This window comes from Chrysochloris asiatica, unplaced genomic scaffold, assembly GCF_000296735.1.
Source record: "Chrysochloris asiatica unplaced genomic scaffold, ChrAsi1.0 scaffold00017, whole genome shotgun sequence".
Taxonomy (NCBI): domain Eukaryota; kingdom Metazoa; phylum Chordata; class Mammalia; order Afrosoricida; family Chrysochloridae; genus Chrysochloris; species Chrysochloris asiatica.
In genome coordinates, this window is record NW_006408535.1 from 4,990,702 (window position 1) to 4,999,448 (window position 8,747).

The following is an 8,747-nucleotide window of genomic DNA, read 5'->3' on the forward strand; positions in this document are numbered from 1 at the left end:
ACTGTCTCCTGGTCTCAAGGATGATTGCAGAAATATGACCATAAAACGTAAGCTTCTCATTACACCTGGAAGCAGTAGGAGTATAGTATTTATAATCTCATTATCTCAATGGATAGTTGTTGCTGTGCATATACTCTCATTATCTCTACTGGGGATTGTAATGATATATATAGTCTCATTTTCTGTGCTCTGAATTGGAGAGTTACATTTAAGATTGAGTTCTCAGCACTGTAAGTAAAATGCAGTGGGTAGATAATGGATTGAAGGTGCATCTACCTTTTTTTGTTATTTGAGCTTCTGATTTTTATGTGAATTTGATATTTGCTCTTCAAATTTATTCAATTAGAAAAATCTGATAGTAAGAGAAAAGAAAGTGAAATGAATTAAACAACTGAAGAGAATGTAAGAGTTAAGAATATATATGCCAACCTACCAATATCTTGGAGGAACTGCTCCTAACCCCACTCCAATGAAATAACTGTCATTCAGATAAAATAGCTAATAACACGGTACAATGTCACATAACAATGGAATCATATTTTAGTTTTGATTTCCTGTTCTCATCTTCTCTTTGTAACCATCAGCTTTCTTACATGAAGCATTATGGAAAATATTCTTTGCTTAAAAATAAATCAACATGTAACAGTTTTAATTTGAACATTTTCGCAAATATGATGTCATGCAATCTCATAGTATTCCCAAAGTATAACAAAAGCTCAGAGAAGGAAACAAAGAAAAATACACAGGTAGTACAGCTTATAAATTATGTTTTCAAATAAGCTCCTCCAAAATAAAACTGAAGACAGAGATCAAATTTTAGCATTTAAAGGCAATTTTCATTAAATGTGGACATCTGTTGGATATTCCAAATATATTTTTCTGATCTTTTCTTATATAACCAACCAGCCAACTCTGATTTGGACTCATAGCAACTTCACCTGTGTCAGAGTAGAACTGTGCTCCATTGAGTTTTCAGTGGATGAATTTTCAGTAATAAAATGCTAGGCCTTTCATGCAAGGTGTCAGTGAGTGGAACAGAACTGCCAACCTTGGGTTAACAAACAGCCGAGCACCTTAACCATTTGCCCCAACCAAGGTGTCAGCTCTTTTCTGAATGTTTAGTAGAATTCACCAGTAAAGCCATCTGGGCCTGGACTTTATTGAGTTGGGAGATTTTTAATGACTTTATCAATTTCTTCTCTTGCTATATTGTTGTTGTTTTTGTTAAGTGCCGTCGAGTTGGTTCTGACTCATAGCAACCCTGTATAAGGTTTTCCAGGATTTCCGAGGAGCAGCTGGTGAGTTTTAGCTGCCAGTCTTGTGGATCAAACTGATCTTGAGGTCAAGTGCTTATCCTACTGTGCTTCACCGGTCTCCTCTCGTTATCGGACTGTTAAGTTTTCTACTTCAGTCTGTGTTAGTTTAGGTAGGTCATGGGTCTCTAGAACTTTGTCCATTTCTTCTAGGTTTTTCAATTGGTTGGAATACAATTCTTCATACTAGTCTGTTATCATCCTTTTTATTTTGTTGGTTCTGTTGTAACCTTACCCATATAGTTTTTTAGTCATGTTATTAGTATCTTCTTGTCTTTTGTTAGATCTTCCAATGGTTTGCCAATTTTATTAATGCTTTCTGGAACCAATTTCTTGTCTTATTGATTCTATTTTCTATTTCATTTATTTCTGCTAGAACCTGTATTATTTATTTTCTTCTGGTGGCATTATGCTTTTTTTTGCTGCTCCTTTTCTAATTGTTGGCAATATTATGTTTAAGGTGTTGATTTTGGTTCTTCTTTTTGGATTTGCACTTTTATGGCTGTAAACTGCCCTCTGAGCACTGCTTTTGCTGTGTACCAAAGGTTCTGGTAAGTTGTGTTGTCATTTTCACTTGACTCAAGGAATATTTCATTTCATTTTTTATTTCATCTATTACACAGTAGTTTTTAAACAAGGTGTTCAATTTCCATGTATTTGATATTTTTCCTTGATTTTCCTATTGTTTATTTCTATATTGACAGCATTATGATCTGAGAAGATACATTGTAGTATGCTGATGTTTTTAAGTTGATTGAAATTTGCTTTGTGGCCTAACATATTGTCTATTCTGGAGAATATTCCATATATACTATAAAAGAATGCATATTATATTGTTGGTTGGCTGATTGCTTTGTGTATGTCTATGAGGTCAAGTTGGTTGATTGTTTTATTTAGTTCTTTTCCGTCTTTCTTGAGTTTCTTTCTAGTTGTTCTGTCCTTCATTAAAAGCAATGTATTAAAATCTCCTAATACTATTATTATGGAGTCCTGGTGTGGTGCTGTGGGCTAAGGCGCTAGACTGCAAAGTGGTTTGAACCTCAAGATTGCTGATTCAAATTCACCAGCCGCTCCTTAGAAACCCTATACAGAGTTGCTATGGGTTGGAACCGGCTTGACAGCATTTAGCAACAACAACTATTGTTGCAGAATTTTCTATCTTTGTATTCAGCTCATTGGAGTTTGACTTATGTATTTTGAGGTGCTTTTATTGGGGACATATATATTTATTATAGTTATGTCCTCTTGTTCAAGTTATCCCATAATTATAATATAATTCCCTTCTTTGTCTTTTCTGCTGGTTTTTTACTTTTTGGTTTTGGTTTTATCAGAGATTAAAATTGCCACTCTTGCTTATTTTTGGTTGCTGTTAGCTTCCTTTAATTTTTTCTGTTGATTTTCAGTCTATTTCTATCTTGTATGCAAGATGTGTCTCTTGTAAACAAGTGAAGGATCTTGTTTTCTTGTCCATTCTGTAGTTGACCCCATTATAAATTGGTATCTCAGACTTGTAGATTTATTTTACTTTAAATACTTCTATAACTGGATTGAGTTCTGAGTGGTGTTGTCATGTACGGTAATATCATGCTGCTGTCTGCTGTTGTTGATCCTCACTGCAAACAAGATCCTTTAGTATTTTTTGTAAACTTAGTCTTAGCATTACAAATTCCTTTAGTTTCTGTTTATCTGGAAGTGCTCTAATTTCCCTGTCATTTGAGGGACAGCTTTGCAGAATATATGTTTTTGGTTAAAAAAAAAAAAAAATATATATATATATATATATATATATTTAATTTATTTCAGAGTTTTGTATATATATGCCATCTCATTGCTTTCTCACTTGGATGGTTTCTACTGATAAATCAAAGCTTAGTGTTATTGCTTCTCTTTCGTAGGCAAGTTTTCACTTTTCCTGAGCTGCTCTCAGGATTCTTTCCTTGTTTTTGATTTTGGAAATTTGACTATGATAAATGTTGATGATTTTCTATCCTGTTTGGGGTTCATTCAACTTCTTTTATGCTTATCTTCTTCTATTTCATGATGTTAGGTAAGTTTTCTTCCAACAACTCTTCAACAATTTCTCTGTGATTTTTTATTGTTTCTTCTTGTTGTGGAATTTCAGTTACTCTTAAGTTATTATACTTCATGCTGTCCCACTCTTACACATTCTTTGGATCTTTTTCTTATTTATTTATTTATTATTATTATTATTTATCTTTCTAGCATTCTAGTACTGAGGTTTACCTTCAAGCTCACTAAATTTGGGCTTCCATTTCTTCAAATATACTCCTTTGCCCTTTCAAAGAATTGTCCATTTCTACCTCGGCTACTTAAGACAGAGACATTGCCATGCTGCAATGAGTCTCAATGACTGGTAAGACTGAGGAATTCGCACTGACCACCTAAGACAGGCAGCGTCCCTTAAACAATCAATAAATAAGGAGGACTCAGATGCAGACAGTACAGACCCGGTCAGGAGGTCAAGCCCCTGTGGGCCCAAGCGTTGTTGACCGTCCAAACCATAGGCTCTGAGGATCAGACTCTAGCCACCTAGTAGACATAGCAAACTGTCCCTCATCTGATTATTCAGTAATGCTTGTTAGTAATCTCATACATGAGCCCTGGATATCCACAGACAAATGTAAAAACCTTCCCTAAAAGCCGAGACTGTAAATTCCAAAAAGTCAAGTCCCACCCCCATCCAAAAAAAAAAAAAAAAAAGCTAAAGAGGATAGAGAGAAACTCTGTAAACTGATGATATATGGCGGGGATAATAATCAATGTAATGAAACAAGCTATATGAATGGTTGAATGTGAAGCTGATGATGTGCCCTGTAAACTTTCACTCAATGCAAAATAAAAACATTTAATTTAAAAAAAAAAAAAAAAAAAAGAATTGTCCATTTCTGAAATCTTAATATTAATTTTCAGGGTTTATAACTGCAGTTTTTGTACTGTTTCAATATTTGAATTTAATTGCCTGTTTGTTTTTATAGCGTTTACTGAATTTTTGTAGATTTTCATCTGTATTCACCTTGCTTTTCTCAATCTTTCTGTCAATACTATGAAGGTACCTAAATATAATTCTTTTGAATTCTTTTTCCATTAGTTCCATTTCCTTTTCTTCCTCAGAACTGTTTTCTGGCTCTGTATCTTATTCATTTGTTTATGCCATTCTTCGTTGTTTCTTTGTCTGAGCTAAAAGTGTCTGTTGTCTCTGGGACATTGTGGTGTTTTTATATTTGTATTTAATTGATGATTGTTAGATTGTTAGGTTGGTGCATTCTTAGATCTCACCAACTGCCTCCTGTGTGTGTGTACCACCTTCCATTTTCTGTCTGTGTACCTCAGTTTAGGTTTGGCTAGTGTTGGCTGCTGTCTGTCCTTGATCAGGTGGTATAGGATCAGGTTTTCTAGGATGGAGCTGCATAGGCTAAGGTTGTGGTTGGGTTATATGTTCACTGTTGCTGTCTCCTGTCTAGTGGGAAAGAGAAAACAACTCCCCCACCCCAAAACACACATACCAGGAAGGAAAATATAATAAATAAGCAAGCAACTAAGAATGAAAAGAGAAAATAATAAAGGAGAAAATAGAAATAAAAGCAGACAGCAAACAGAACAAACTAATATACTAACTAAAAAGAGGGATGTGATAATGGAGCTCTAGAAGAGAAAAATAAGAGTGAATATAAAGGGAAGAAAAAAACAAAAAAAAACACTTTTATTAACCATGGAGAGAGAAGATGAAAGAGATACAGAGTAGTAAAGAAAGATCAAGCAAGCAGTATAAAAGAAGAGGAAAATGAGAAACAGATGAAAAAAGGAAAAAAAAAAAAAAGCAAAGATACAAAGGATAAAATTCAAGGGAATGGAAAGAGAAAGGATCAGAAATAATACACAGACAAAAACAATGAAACAACAAAATGAAAAAAACCCCAAACAAAACAAAAAACAGTGCAACTCTTGGACCTAGAGAGGAGAAAACTCTGGGGACTCCTTCATGCCAAGGAGCGCATGAAGTGCCTGTGGAAGGGATGTGACAGCAGAGTTACTGGGCCTAAATGAGTTCCTGACAGCCTCATTGTTATCTATATTCAGGGCATTCAATCTGGAAATAGTTCATGGAAGTCTTTGATTGGATTGGCCTCAGTGTCTGTTAAGACTCACAGGGCAGCTGATAGCAGGTGGTTCAGTGCTGGTCTGGTGGCTCTGCAGGTTCTGTAGATCTGGAGCTGAACCCACCTGAATCCAGGAACCAAAGCAGTGCAACAAAGTAGTGCTGCCAGCCCCTGCTTCAGACTGGGAAACTCTCAACTGTGTGGCTCTGAACCTAGGACAGCTGGGTTTGTGCTGGGGGTGGATGAGGGTGGGAGCTGGCCACTCCTTTGGTCAAGAGGGTAACATGAGGGAAAAAGGGAATCACACCTTTTCCACAGTCTGTGTAAATCTACTCAGCCAATTCACCTTTTGTTGCCAAAGCAGTTAACAAAATTTCAAGATGGTCACGCCACATCTGGTAGGCCATTCATCAGTAAGTATCCTTCTTTCACTGCCCCTGCTTAGCTTCTTCGCCCAGTAAGCACTCTAACCTTTCCTTGGAAGTTCAGAGTTCCAAGATTTTCATCTGTATCTGGTTCATTTGATCTCTCATATCTGTTGAAGAGGACCTGCGTAGTGCACCTACCTAGTTCACCATCTTGCAAGAAGTACTGTCCAATATGTTTTGCAAGCAAAAACAAATGTAACTGTCGGATAATAACTCCTATGCAAGGTTAAGTCAAAAAGGATTGCTACTGGAGTTCCAATTCATATGTGCATGGGATTATTCCAAACAAAATTTATACTCTGGTATAGGTTACACTCAATATAAAGAAAACAAAAATCCTCACCACTGCACTAATAAATAACATCATAATAAATGAAAAAAAGATTGAAATTACCTAAGACTTCATTTTTCTTGGATCTACCATCAACACAATAAGCTTATTTCAGCAGGAGCCAAGGGACTGTCTTCATCTATAGAGATTTGCAGATTCAAAAACCCAGGGAAGCAGTTCTGTTCTGTCCTATAGTATTGCTATGGGTCAGATCAACTTGATGGCAGTGAATTTCTAATTAGATGGAGACATTTTTAAACAATTGTGAAAAGCTGATTTTATATTTGGAAAAACAGGTAAAATTTGAAAGAAAACTTAGAATATTTAAACAACCTTTTTTTCAGGATACCTAGGTTACTAACTAGTGTTAAATTGAGTTAATTATAATTTGAAGTTCGTATTTATTTTTAGAGAAAAGACGTATATATTCAGGACTGCTAAATAATGTTTTGTATTTTTTTGTTGTTATTTGTCCATTTGAAAAATATACTATAAGAGATATGCAACTAGAGCAATGTTTAAATTTTTGTTAAAAATTATTTGATACAGTGGAGGTTTCAATGTTTAAGCTTTGTTTTTAAATAGGATGAAACAAGGAATTGAATTTTTGCCATTGAATTAGTAAAATTTTCTTTAATGACTGGTTTGAAGATTTAATCCACTTTGGGGGGAATCTGGCTTCCAGGACAAGGGGGGGTTGGGTTCAAAAGCCAAGTAATTTTGATAAGGCTGATCAGTTGAGGTGTTTCTGAGAAAAATCACTATAATTCCTGACAATTTGAAACTTTGTGAAAAGTTACAAAATATTTCTATCTGGTATGAATATGTTCCTAATACTTATTTTAATTGTTAATGTTATCACAACTTTGTTTCTTTTGAATCTTGCCACTTACCTGTAAGATTATTTCAGATATTTATTGACTCGATGGTTTGATATTATATCTGAAAAGAAAACAAAAATAGGTTAATCATTGTGTCATGAGATTTTTTTTGTCTAACTTTCCTTTTGATTTCTAATTAACTTTGACTTTGCGTTCAGCTGTAATTCCTATCAGGTCTTTCACTTTTTAAAATGTTATTGTGAGTCTGTCAGCTCCAGCTGACAGAAGAAGGAACGTCTTCTTTCTGATCTTTCTGATCACAGTTCTATGTTGGTTCCCCACATCCCCAGCACTTCTCCTTCCTACACTAATACACCATGGCCTGCCTACCGCAAAGTGCTTCCCTGTATGGCGAAGCAACGGCAGCTCGCGTTCCAGGAATCCATGGTCACTGGGGCAGAAGCGCCTAGCCGACTGGAGGCACTGGAAATCCTAGGACTGCAAGCCACTAGCGTCTGACTACCGTGAGCGCAGGCGCCCGGCCCACCTGCTAGAGAGCTTCATCACACCTGAAGGCCCTAAATCCTGTTCTAGATGCTCAGCCCTGGGGAAATGCAGTTGAAGAAGATGAAATGAGACCCAGAGTTAACAACGAAATTGCAAGAGATAAACAGAAACTTCTCATCAATTACTTTGGAAGAAAGAGGAGGTCATCCTCTGGATGTTCTGATTCAATGGCGTCCGTGTCTGCAGTGCCGGCAGATCTAGAGACAGATGAGAGTGTGCTCATGAGAAGACAGAAGCAGATCAACTATGGCAAGAACACCGAAGTCCCAAGACACCTTCGAAAGCCTGGCGTTCACCCCAAAACCCCCAACAAGTTTAAGCAGGTGGTCGTGGGACCAGCAGATCAGACTCTGGAAGGTGGCACTGCGCTACTGGGAGCCTCCTGCCGAGGAGGACTGTGATCTGCAGGACAGACATCCCATAGACCTGGGTGAGATGGAAACAGAATCGGCGAGAGAAGCTCTGAGTCCCAGGCAAGCTCACAGGGCAACTTCATTCAAGTTGTTCTGGACGAGGCCTCCATGCGCTCATCATGCCCAGGAAGTGCAGCCTTGCTCAAACACTGCTGTCCTGTGGAGGCCTGGCCCCATTTACAGGGGGTGAAGCAGTCTCAGGAACAGCCCAGATTGCGGTCACCAGCTTGCTTGTCCGCTTTTCCCAGTAACTTCCTATAGGTGTCCTCACGTGGTCCATTGCTGAATCTGAATTTCCTTTAACATAGAACAGCTGGCTGCCTCCCCCTTCCCGACATTTCTTTTTTTTTAAGCATTTAGCCCAGCTTTAGTGCCCAATGTTTCTTCTTTAGGATGTGTCAGGTGGTTTCCTGAAGATTTTTATTCAGGTTGAAGCAAGACAATTGGTGGTGATATGTTTAATAACGTGTCTAAGTGAAATTTAAATTTCCCCACTGTTAAAAGAAAAGAAACTTTGTTTTCCCATTTAGAATAAAACATTGGGGTTTATTTTTGGTTGTTTGTTTTAAAATGGTGAAAACATAACTGATAAAATCCCTCAGCCACATGCATAATAAGACGGCTGCTTACCACTCTCCCTACCGGAACTTCTCTTCCTACCGGAACTTCCACTCTCCCTACCGGCATGTCATCCCTAGTCAACCTATCACCTACCTCCACTAATCTCAACCCCGCCCTTCTCATCGACCACTATAA

At 37.2% G+C, this 8,747-nt stretch overlaps 1 pseudogene; it reads left to right on the forward strand.

The window, feature by feature from the left end:
• Positions 1–7,570: 7,570 nt before the first annotated feature.
• Positions 7,571–8,252, forward strand: LOC102817201 (annotated as a pseudogene).
• The last annotated feature ends 495 nt before the right edge of the window (positions 8,253–8,747 follow it).